The sequence below is a fragment of the Aquarana catesbeiana genome, linkage group LG02, assembly GCF_042186555.1.
Source record: "Aquarana catesbeiana isolate 2022-GZ linkage group LG02, ASM4218655v1, whole genome shotgun sequence".
Taxonomy (NCBI): domain Eukaryota; kingdom Metazoa; phylum Chordata; class Amphibia; order Anura; family Ranidae; genus Aquarana; species Aquarana catesbeiana.
In genome coordinates, this window is record NC_133325.1 from 88,153,546 (window position 1) to 88,166,570 (window position 13,025).

The following is a 13,025-nucleotide window of genomic DNA, read 5'->3' on the forward strand; positions in this document are numbered from 1 at the left end:
AAAAGCCTTATTTTTATATATTGTACATATCTTACTTTATCTAAATCTTATATTCCTGGTATGGATATAACAGTTTAGGGAATGTCACCATGCCTTCTACCTGAGAAGGAGAGTGGTTGATCTTTTTCTAGAGAAGGTCTTCTCAAAATAATAATAAAAACACGTGCAATACATGCACATTTCCTCATGTTTTTCTCTTTAACCACTTGACCACCTGAAGGTTTTTCCCCCTGTGCTACTGGCAGTTGGTCGTCATGCAACACTGTATGCAAATAACATTTTTATCATTGTTTTTCACACAAATAGAACCTTCTTTTGGTGGTATTTAGTCACCACTGTTTTTTTTTTATTTTTTAATACAAAGAATTTTGAAAAAAACAACATCTTTCTTCATACATTTAGGTCAAAATGTAGTCTGCTACATTTCTTTCGACAATAAGCTGTAAGCTCCATAGAGTTGAGCTTTATGGCTAGAAGAAAGCCATTACTGGTATTTTCAAAGATCACCTCATATGCATGCAGGGAATAATAGAGGCGTGCAATAGTGTAATTCTGTTTAAAAAAGATTTAATGGCAACTAAAAACTCATCACATTGCACTCACATTTAATATATTCCGGTCTGCAGTCCCAACGTATGGCGTTTCCCTTGTACTATTTTCTCCATAGCACTTCCTAGTTCCTTGTGCATCAGTCAGCCAGATTCCTCCTAGACTCCTCCTAGACTGGCTGACTGACGCACAAGGAACTAGGAAGTGCTGTGGAGAAAATAGGACAGGGGAAACGCCATAAGCCGGGACTGCAGACCGGAATACAGGTGACCATTTCACCCTTTCACACCAGCACAGCTCAATGCGGTTTTTAACCCCTTGCCGCTGCGTACGCATATATGCATAGGGGGTTATACCGGGATGATGCTGCAGGCACTGGTACCGTTTTTTTAGAGCAGGCGATCAGCTATCCATCGATAACAACCGATGCGGCTAAAAGTCACTCAGTTGTTATCCCGGAGGAGCGGGAGTGGGAGGGGACATCCCCCCTCCCGCCGCCTTCCGCCGCTCTTATCGGGCCTCCCCTCCCACCAGGACATATGGCTTCGTTCCAGTCTTCTCTCTGTAAACACGGAAGTGACGTCACAACGTCACTTCCTGTTTACTCGGCTGCCAATGGCGCCGGCTTTTTAAAAATATACAGTATTCAGAATCGCCGTTTAAATGGCATAGTATGCATTAAGATAAAACGAAACTTCTGCCTTTACAACTCCTTTAAGTCATTCGTAGAAGGTAAAGATTTTTGAGGTTACTTAGCCTGTATGGGTGTTTTTTCAAAGATAATTTCCAAAACACATAATAGTGGGTGCAGTATGACATAGAAGGGTCAGAGTTGAGACCATTATTGAACAATAATTGCAAAAGTCCTTTCTTAAAGCAGATAATACAAGGTGCATGTTAATACCATTAAGCTGTTAGCCAGAAAACCATTCTTTAAATGTCTTTATCATTTAGAATTACTGTTTTATTAGATGCATAGCAGTTGGGCAGATCCCAGTAGTAAAAAAAAAAAAACTAAATTAAAGCGGGGCACGGAAAAGTGGCTTTTGGCCAATAAAGGCACATTCTGAGATTTCATGGTATGCAGGACTTTTAGTATCAAAAAAACTTTGCTTTGTGCACTGATGTGCAGTCGTGTTGGAACAGGAAGGAGCCATCCCCAAACTGTTTCCACAAAGTTAGAAGTATGAAATTGTCCAAAATGTCTTGGTATGCTGACGCCTTAAGAGTTCCCTTCACTGGAACTAAGGGGCCAAGCCTAACCCCTGAAAAACAACATAATCCCCCCTCCACCAAATGATTTGGACCAGTGCAAAAAGCAACGTTAATAAAGACATGGATGATCGAGTTTGGGGTGGAGGAACTTGACCAGCCTGCACAGAGTCCTGACCTCAACCTGATAGAACACCTTTGGGATGAATTAAAGTGGAGACTACGAGCCAGGCCTTCTCGTCCCACATCAGTGCCTGAACTCACAAAGGCGTTTCTGGAAGAATGGTCAAACATTCCCATAGGCACACTCCTAAACCCTGTGGACAGCCTTCCCAGAAGTGTTGAAGCTGTTATAGCTGCAAAGGGTGGGCCAACTCAATATTGAACCCTACGGACTAAGACTGGGATGACATTAAAGTTCATGTGTGTGTAAAGGCGGGCGTCCCAATACTTTTGTCAGTATAGTGTAGTTGAGAAGAGTTTAGTCAGGAAGACCACCGCTCTCTTGATCCTGCCCAGACAGGGTCCAGTCTTTGAAGAGGAGCTAGATTAGGGGTCGGGGCGATGGGAAACTGATGGAGGCTGTAAAAAAACAATATGTAGGAGATTAGACTCCCTCAGGGAAAGCTAGCTTTGGGATAAGAGGATGAGAGATTGTGCAACAAGATCTTCATATATCGCCAAGAGAGAGGGCACACATGTTTTCTCTTCTGGGGAACAGCTGGGATACTCAGGTGCATTACTATGACAAAGTAGGAAAAAATAAGTATATGATCTTTTTAAAAGTGTTAGCACCACAACACCCCGCCTGTGACACCCAACAATGGATAAGTTACGTTCTTAAAGGGGTTGTAAGCCCTCGTGTTTTTTCACCTTAAGGGCAGTCACCCGCCCCCCAGCTCCCCTATTTTACTTACCTGAGCCCCTTCATCTTTTCGCCGGGACGCGCTGTCCCTCTCTGCACGGGGTCCCGGCTCTTGATTGGATAGATTGATAGCAGCGCAGCCATTGGCTCCCGCTGCTGTCAATCAAATCCAATGACGTAGGTGCCAGGGGGCGGGGCCGAGTCCGGCATTTGTGTCTGTGGATGCAAATGCTGGACATGGGAGCGCACCCGCTCGGGAGAGCGCTTCTCCTAGTGGGTTATCTGATGCAGGGAGGAGCCACAAGAGCCGCCAGGGGACCCCAGAAGAGGATGTTCGGGGTCACTCTGTGCAAAACGAGCTGCACAGTGGAGGTAAGTATGACATGTTTGTTATTTAAAAGAAAAAAAATGATCCTTTACAATCACTTTAACTTAAAGTGGTTCCAAACCTGAGATATGAAATGTGAACAAAGTACATCCTTCTATAATGTGTACTTACCTCTATACAAAGCACTGAGTCTTGTTTCTCTCTGCTGCCTAGTTCTTCTATTATCAGCATGACTAACTGACTTCCTGGCAAGAGATAAAAAGGTGACAGGGAGGAGAGCTCCAGCATGCAGTGTGTGACTGATATCCTCGGCTCTGCGTTGTTCTCTTTGTACTGAGAGGAGGGAGTGTGTCCCTTTCCTCCAATCAGGGCTCAGAGCTCCCCTCACTGAGATCTGCAGTGTAAAAATTCAGATCCCTGCCACCTGCTGCTAGAGCTGAGAAAAAAGTCCTTTGATCTATTTGTTTTTAGAACGAACTATAGGAGAAATGGCTTCAAATAAACAAGTACAACTTATGTAGACGGATTTGTTTTCATCACTGTGTATCACCTGAGGATAGTCACTTGGGTATATGGGTACACTGGGTACATATGAGGGTTTTCAACCACTTTAAAAAAGATATGGACTTATTAACTAAATGTATAAATAAGCTTAGAATTAAATAGACGTTTCCCTTTAATCTTTTTCTAAGCTTGTGCAATAAACATTTCAAATGATCTGTGCCTCAGTGACGTGTTTGGTGAATATGAGAGCACCAAAGTGAATCTTATATTTCCAAAACCTAGCTTGGTGATAAGGCAGCTGAAAGCAAGGTTTGTGCTGCTGCAGCTTGATGTGCCATACTGATAAATGAATCCTTCTGTGAAAATAATTGTACAGTCCTGCCTTCTCTTAAAGCGGAGTTCCACACAAAAATGGAACTTCCGCTTTTCGGAACCCTCCTCCCCTCCGGTGTCACATTTGGCACCTTTCAGGGGGGAGGGGGGTGCAGATACCTGTCTAAGACAGGTATTTGCACCCACTTCCGGCATAGACTCCCATGGGAGTCTACGCCTCTTCCCGTCCCCACCACACTGTCTCCTGGGAAACACACAGCTCCCAGGAGAGAGCGGGGACCACTTGGGACGCGCAGCGTGACTCGCGCATGCGCAGTAGGGAACCGGGAAGTGAAGCCGCAACGCTTCACTTTCTGATTCCCTCACCCAGGATGGCGGCGGCAGCTGCCGAGAACCGAGCGGGTTCTCGGCGTCGCCTGCCGACATCGCTGGACCCTGGGACAGGTAAGTGGCCATATATTAAAAGTCAGCAGCTGCAGTATTTGTAGCTGCTGGTTTTTAATTTTTTTTTTTTTTTGGCAGTGTGGGTGGATCCCCGCTTTAAGACCAACTATCACTAGCGTGAAATTATTATAAGTACCCGTGAGTAGATGGTGCTTTAAAAACATTTTCATTCCATGTAGTCTTAACAGTGAACGTAACCAAAATGTGACTCTCTCTAACTGTGTGAAAAATCCGTCTAATAAAGAAAAACAATTGAAAGTGAAAATACTGTACAGCCAATACCTGGGTAGGGTAGTCAAGTGATATGTGTCTGGTTCTGGTCCAAGGTGGCTGGAGGTCTAGTGAAGAGGGTCCATCTGCTTGGCTTTGGTGGGAAAATGTCCCCTGGTTGTACGCACCTGGTAACATCATTTCTCATGGGCCTTGGGTGTTCAGTGGGACCACCCTGAAGACTAGACCTCAGACAAGTGTCACAGAGAGGCCTCTCCTCTCGTAAGTGTGGAACAAGAGATTCCCGATGTACTCCACCTAAGGCTGAGAAGAGCAAAAGAAAACTGATATGAGTATACCGGAGAGTTGGTTGCTAGGATTTCAGACCCAGTAAGAAAAGGGACTTTGGAGTAGACCACAGTGTGAACTTGCTTATCAACTCTGGTCTAGGGGGCACTACGACATCGGCCAGCTTAACAGTCCAAAATCACACCCAGTGAGTATCACAAGCTGGGAATATGTGTATGCCAGTCTTTTGTGTCCAATTATAATAGAATTGTATACTGTAGGTACCTTTGTATCTGTTGACTAAAGCATACAATTCTTGTACTCACCCAACTTCCTGTAATAAACAAAAAGTATAAATACAAATTCTTGACCATTTTACGGCTGTGCACTAGGGTGAGATACTACTAAATGACAGTATACATAGAGCAGATTTGAATGCAGAAATCTGGGGCTTCATTTGGAAAATTTGTTTTCATCTATGACAAAGAGTTTTATCTGGTTTCTTCAAAACTGGTAATATGGGGTGAACTTAATAAATGAACTAGTGTGACTATTGCACTCCTGTAAGGCATGTTGGTACAATACAAACTAGTTTCTATCAATGATTTAATGCCTTGCAAACCAGAACTGTTGGATTAACATTCACATATTTAATCTTGCTATATATTGTACACAGCATGACTAAGAAAGGGCCCCAAGGTAGCATAGGGCTAAGAGGATATTAGAGGATTGTCAACAGAAGGCACTCATCCATGAGGAAGCCAACTGGTTTTAATAGATAAAGAAAGGAGGAAGGCAAAACAGGGCACAGAGGGAAGTGAGGGGTGGGGGTGCCATTCAGTGACAGCTGCAAGCATTTCAAATATTAGATATTAATAGAAATAGAGAGACCACTGCAGTTTTTCAGGATATACTGTATATAATCTAACTATGGAGGTCTATGCATTTAGGAAAGTGTTCATAAAATCTAAGTACCGTAATAAGCTTTTCATCGATTATGATCCCGTTCATTGTTTTTAACTTCCTAGAAGCATAGAGAAAGGGAATTATTTTGCTTGTACTGTTTAGCCTCAGTAAAAATATTTTAGTTTGAGTTCATGCCTTGTGCTGTAGTTCCCTATTTAACTTTGCCTCCCAGGGGTTCTGCGAAGAGTATGGAATTATATAGCCAGGTTCAAAAGACTTGCCAGTGCTTGTGGTGGTAACATTTGAGGCATTGGGAGATGTTTTTTTTGTCTCATTTTCCTTTCATACGTATTTTCTGTGCAAAATTTCTACTGAAAAACTTTTTTTTCAGTCTTGAATAGAGTCGGTTAGGGGTAGACCCTCTATCAAGTATTTATTGCTGTCCCCACTAGTATATTCCTTCTCTATTTGTCATAGTTTATCTGGATGGGTGACAGTGTCACTAAGAGGCACCACCATCCCTGAACAGTATGTAAATCTAGAAAGGGTAATTTTTCTACCTGGCACCCTTAAAGTCCCACCAAATTACCCTTTCTAGATTTACTTCTGTATTTGTCCTGGTGATCATTGTCACCAAGACAGAATATTAAGGGAAAACAAAACGTTCTATAGCTGTCATAACAAAAAATGAGGGTAAATCATTCAACAGGGACACCTGTTCCATTGACAACCAAGAAATGAATTTCCTTCACTATATAACATTCCTTGGGGAGATTTCTTCTCATCCCCTGTTGTCTCCCAATGGCAGGATGTAAAAGGAAATCTCCCTATAGAAATACAGACAGCAAAAATAACTGACTGGAGTTTAAACCCTTTCCCTACTCTACAAAATAAAAGTTTTAACTTCCCAGTGTGCCTTTACATACATTCAAAAGCAAATGCATCAGTGGTAAATCAAGCCAGAAACAGATAATGGCAGAATGGGGCCATAGGCAAAATAGCAGCTTTGGCACTCCATCCTTTTGACTGACATGAATAAGGGTTGCAGTTGCCACAGAGAAGCTACCCCATCAGCCTGGTTTGCTTCGGAATGGACCACTCCATCAGATGCCAATTTCCTGCAGGTGCATTCTTCCTTGTAAAGTGACAGGCAGGTGCACAGCATTGACAGCATAACAGTTGTAGCCGGGCCCCATGGACATCCACCAAGCCCTAAGCCACTTCCCAGGTTGGCTTGTGAATGATGCAGCTAATATAAAAGGTGACTTTAATGTGCAGAACCTACAGGGATGGGAAGTTTTCAATGGCAGGTTTTATTTCCTGCTACATGCCAGAATCTTAATGGAGCTATTTTCTTTTCTAAACAGTACATCTGAAAAAACAAAAAGCAGGCACGGGAAAACAGATTTTAACAATAAAATGTACTAATCCAGTGCTTTCCCTGCAGTTCTTTATTTGTTTTCATAGCTGTCTAGCATCTAGTGCACATAATTCTTTTGGTCAATAAAGAACAAGTTGGACTTCTTCCACTGGACACAGTCCATGATGTGATTCAAGAATCTTCACAGACAGAAACAAATGGTGGTAGATAATAGTATTATTAATTGTTTTCAAATCTATTAATATTGCATTTCCCATAAAGACAGAGCTGCGCTGTAAGACTGGGGCATAGAGGAGCTTAAAGGTCTGATTTAAAGCTACACTGTTTCAAAAAAGAAACTCTAAGAAGACAGCTGTCCCTGCAAGGAAAATCTCTGAAGACGCTGACACTTCCCGGAGTTTCTGTATTCTGCATCCTTTGCTGCACTCAGTGGTTCCTCCATATCATCACTCTGTGTGTCCCATGTTATCATGGATGTGGACAAAAGGTGTGTGTGGCCAAAGGTGGGCTTGGCCGAAAAGTGGGTGTTTCTTCACAATCTATTCCCTTTGTATAGACAAAATAGGGCCTTAGGATAGGGACTAAAGAGATTGTTGGAGTAAAATAACCCCAAATAGAACCAGCAATGATAACCCCCAGCAAGTTAGGGTCAGCAATAACCCCCAGCAAGTGTAAGGGCTAGCAATGGTAATATTCCAGTATATGTCAGGGCCAGCCATAACCTCAGGACTGTGTAATAATTAACTCCTGGCTTCGAACAATAATTAGCCCCAAGCACAGAACAATAATTAACCCCAACCACAGCAGAATAAAAAGCCTCCAGGATTGCACAATAATTAACCCACTAGCTTGTCACAACAATTAACTCCCAGCATGGCACAATAATAAACCCCCAATTTAGCACAGTAACTCTCAGCACAGCACAGTAATTAACCCTTAGGAATGTGCATTATTAACCCAGAACTACACAATAATTAACCCCCAACATCATATAATAAATAACTTCCAGGGTTCTAGCAGGCAGTGTGCCCCTTTCCGTGGATTATACAACAGTGTATAGAATGAAAAGGTCAGCATTAGCCAGCTCCTCTATATGGGTGGTCAAGGTGCCTCCTGTATATTGATGGTCAGTGGGCACAGAGTTGCCATTGGAAATTATGGGGTCCTATACAGTTTACTTGACAGGATCCTGCTCCCCCACTCAGTATGACTGTCTGTACTAGTGCATGCAATTTAAGCTTTAGTATGTGTGTAGTATAAGTGCAGAGCAGTATGCATAGAAAGTAAAGTAAGGAGTATGCAGTGTGGGGCAGTGAACATTAAGAAATGTCAGTGCAGAAGTGTGAAGTGTGTGGTATGCAGCAGGAGGAAAGTGCAGGGGAGTGACCAGCATACAGTGAGCTGTGTATAGTACTAAACAAGTAGGGCTGTGCACAGTACCTAGTACCTGCAGAGCAGGCCGGAACCTGTGTGTACTGGCAGTGGCAGGATAATATGCAGTATGTAGTGGCAGGGCATTCAGTGAGCACTATATAGTCAGGGCAGTCAATGAACAGTAGATAGTTGTAGGGCAGTCAGTGAGCAATAAGTAATAGTGGGGCAGTTAGGGAGCAATATGGGCCACTGACTGGGGGTTGTGTGCAGTATACAGTGGGAGCAGTGAGCAGTATATAGTGTGGGGGGGGCATTGTGCAGTATTTAGGGGGGCAGGCAGTGAGCAGTATACGGGGGGGGCATGAACAGTACACAGTAGTGGGGGGCAGTGACCAGTATACAAAGAGGGGGCAGTGAACACTAAACAGTGGGGGGAAGTGAGCAGTATACAGTGGAGGGGCATTGAGTAGTATACAGTGAGGTTAATTTGCAGTATACAGGGGGGACAGTGAGCAGTATGCAGTGGGGGCAGTGAGCAATGTACAGTGGGGGGCAGTGAGCAATATACAGTGGTGGGGCAGTGAGCAATAAACAGTGGGGGGGGGGGGGGGGGGCAGTGAGCAGTATGCAGTGAGGGCAGTGAGCAATGTACAGTGGGGGGGCGGTGAACAATAAACAGTGCGGGGGGCAGTGAGCAGTATACAGTGGGGGTAGTGTGCAGTATACAGTGGGGGCATTTGTGTGCAGTGCAGTAATCAGAGTAGAGAGCTGAAGCTTTACTGATTGAGGAAATTCCTGCAGGAGATAACCTTTCCTAAATAGTCACTGACCACATGGCTGGAGGTGAAGACTCCCGGGGGTTGCCATCTCTGCTCCTCCTGCCAGTCCTCCCCACTTTTTAGCCAGAACAGGTACCTGTGCGTGTAGAAGAATTCGGCCACACCCCCACCCTGCCCACCATCTCCGTCAGCCCGGGAGAAGCTGCTGGCTGAGAGAGAGGGGGCTAGGGCTAGGCTACTCACTGGCAAGAGGGTAAAAACGTGTTACAAAGAGGCTTGAACATCTATGTTATAAGTATGTAGGGTGGTGTCTGTCATCCAGCCCCTAGAAAAACTTGTAGACACAATAGGTCCCAAACAGGGGGGGTGGGGGGGAGAAAAAAGTGGGGGCTTATTGAATGACAGAAAACACGTACCAGGTAATATAAATTATAAGCAATTTATTGATTAAATATAAAACATGGTAGTTACCTAAGGTTACTAGTGCTAGGCTAGCTCAAAAATGTTTTGGCTAGTCACAGTGGACTGGCCAAACATGTACACATATATGTGGGACATAAACAACATAAAACAAATACAAAAGGCGTCCGGACGCCAGGTATTTTGGTGCAGGTTGTACCCACTCGGAATATGCCGAGTGTTCAGCAATAGCTGTGAGTAAAACAACCAACAAGCACCAACCCCCTGGATGCTTGAGCCATGGGGAAAGAGGGGTGAGAGAAGTAAAGGAAGGAGGCTGTGGGTGCCAATCAATCCTGGATCCTATGGGGAGACTGTGGATTGGCTGTAGTAGAATCAATAGCACAGTAAGAGGCGGACCATCAGGAAAAAATACCCATCAAAGTCTGTGGCATCAAAAAACCTTGAGTAAGCCTAGTATTAGGTATATCCTAATATGTATATAAGTCAAGGTTAATAAGTGCTAGATGGAAATATAGAGGTAGCGTTTGCCTCCTCAGTGATACGTTACCACTCCTGGTTATTGACTTGGTTGTTGACTTGGGTCAAATTTGTGTAGTTAGTCTTCCAAAATAGCGCAGCTCAAGATTAACCGTGTCTCCTTGTCTGAAAGAATTCCCTTCCGTTCAGATGTCATCTGAAAGAGCAGTGCTTCTGCCAAAGCCAAATAGCCTCCACTACTCCCCAGATAGGGGTGATGTAGGTCAGTGGAGATACAGTATGTCCTTCACTGGCTTCCCTCTGCCCCTCAAATGGAATGATTACCCATCGATATCCCAAAAGGTTCGCCAATACAGCGGGGGATACCATCGTAGCGTGGCGTCCGGAGGGAAATGATGTCAACGCTTTTCACAATGCTATTGTGTAGCTTCATCTGACAAGAAGCTGCAATACACCTGAGGGAGAAAGCCAGAGGCAACCTGTTACTCCTTATGGACGGCCCCTGGTAGCAAAGATGGTGGTGTTAGCAATATTTTTGGGGATGCTGTAGCACACCCAAGCACCTTCCGGTGCCGCCCCTGGACAGTCACTTTAAGAGTGCTGTTTTAGCATAAAGCAGGAGAGTGCTCTTAATGTTTTTTGTTTTACTTACTTTAAAGAGTAACTCCACTTTTGTCGAGAAAAAAACATTGCCCTCTGGGTAATACAATTATTTTTTTTTCCAAAATTTTTATTGTTTTCTGGATAATTTGTACAAACAAATTATACAGAATGTGCCAAATAACGCTTATATTGGAAGAAAAACTTTTGTTGCAGATTCCTACCTTATGTTATTCGGAAGAAATCCCTAAATGTTTTAATTATCAATTAGCTACTTCACCTGCAGAGCTCTAATGAGGAAAACTGCATCCCTTTAGATGTGATTTCCTATTGGCAATATCTCACCAAAAAATAATTTTTTGTTGCAGGGGATGCCTGAAATCTGACTTATATCTTAGTGCAGATTGTCACCTTATTTGTTGATAAGGTAGACACCTTTTTTTTTTAAACAAAAAAAAAAAAAACATATTGACATTATCTTACCATTATTTTATTATTTCACTCCATGACAGTCTTTCTTTCTTCTTTTTTCCCAGAGGAACCTTTTTGAGGTCTTGGGGAACCCTTGCTAAAATCAGTTCATTGGCGGTTAGTGGGAAAAATGCCTGCTAGATACAGCTGGCTCTGCCAAGTATTGATGGCCCTGGAACTATGCAGACAACATCAAATGGGAGATCAATCAGCCACAGCTCAAGGGACACTTGGCAACCTTTGGAGGAACCCTGGTTGAATAAGCCTTTACAAAAGTGTTTTGTCAATAAATGTTAATGATATAGCCATACCACTTTTGTTTTATTTGCTTTTACAAGTGTGTACAAATTGTCTAGACCCCTATGTGCCCTATTATTTCTAGCACATAGTCTGTTCTGTTCCATTAAATGGTATTTCAGTTCTTTTTCTACAAGATCTAATGAAAAGTGTACCAGCACATTTGTAAGAAACTAGCAATTTGTTCCCCAGATTAAGAAAGCTCAGCTGTTTTTCCGGTGATACACTACTATGCACCTTGGATGCGCAGAGATTATTTTCTGTGATTCACTATAATTAAGGTATTTTGTAAATTCTGTAAATAAACTACCCAAGATCTTTGACACATTGTACTATTTATTTCCTACAAGCTGCTTTGGAGCTGCATTAGAATTATATTTTTTATTTGGAATTAAATTGTAGATGCAAACTCAGAAAATAAGTTTAAGGCTGTTATGGAGGTAAAAAAAAGATATTTATGGAAAATCCTATTATATTACTTTATGGATAATACATTTATCTTGTGGAAAGACACTGAAAAACAGCTCAACTAGACCCCAAGTGGCATTAAAGTGGTTGTAAGCCTCAGACATGAAATATGAACAAAGCATATCCTTCTATTGTGTGTACTTGTCTCAGTTAAGTGTCACCTTTGTCTGCTGCTTTGTTCCACTGCTATCAGGCCTGGACAGGGACAAAAAACAGGCCCGGCATTTTAGACTGAGCAGCCAACTTTTCCAGGGACCGGGGGGGGGGGGGATGGGGGACAGTGCGATCCACTTTATATCACAGCGTCCCATTATATTATATTATATTACAGTGCCCCCAGTAATAACAGACCCCCATCACAGTGCCCCTTGCAATCATGCCCCCCCTTCTCTCTAATCACGGTGCCACCTTTTACTCTCTGCTCACTGTGCAGATCTCCAGCTCCTCCTGCCCCCTGCTCCCTTACATCAAAGTCTGCACAGCCCCCCTACATTAAAGTCTGCAGAGCCCCCCTTGCATCACAACCCACAGAGCCCCTCTTACATCACAATCCACACAGCCCCCCTTTCATCTGAGTCCACAGATCCCCCCTTACATGAGAGTCCACAGAGCCCTCTTTTTATCAGAGTCTACACAGCCCCCTTACATCAGAGTCCACAGAGCCCCCCTTACATCAAATTCCACACAGTCCCCTTACATCAGAGTCCATGCAGCCCCACTTAGAGTCTGCAGAATTTCCACTTACACTGTAAACGGGGAACTCTGTGGACTCTAATGTAAAGGGAAACCCTGATTTAAGGGGAAGCCTGAAATTGGAGCTCTGATGTAAGGGGTGTTCTGGGAACCCTGATTTAAGGGGGGGCTCTGATGTAAGGGGGAATGCTGTGGACTCTGGTGTAAAGGGGAACTCTGATGTAAGGGGGTCTCTGCTCACCAAAGTCCCCCTTGCATCAAAGTTCACAGAGCACCCCTTAAATGAGTTTTACACACTCGGAGGCAGGAGAGAGGGTGAGCTTACTCACCCCAGGATGGAGGCTCAGGCATAGGTTGTCAGCAGCTTTCCTCTTCGGTGTTCAAACTTCCCACCACACACCCTCAGGGAGTGTGGGTGGGGCA

General features: G+C 43.6%; 1 long non-coding RNA gene across 1 annotated transcript; it reads left to right on the plus strand.

Moving 5' to 3' along the window:
* The first annotated feature begins 739 nt into the window (after positions 1-739).
* LOC141127025 (uncharacterized) lies at positions 740-11,764 on the plus strand. The gene is made up of 2 exons (XR_012241480.1): positions 740-815; positions 11,210-11,764. It is a non-coding gene; the product is annotated as an uncharacterized lncRNA (long non-coding RNA).
* The last annotated feature ends 1,261 nt before the right edge of the window (positions 11,765-13,025 follow it).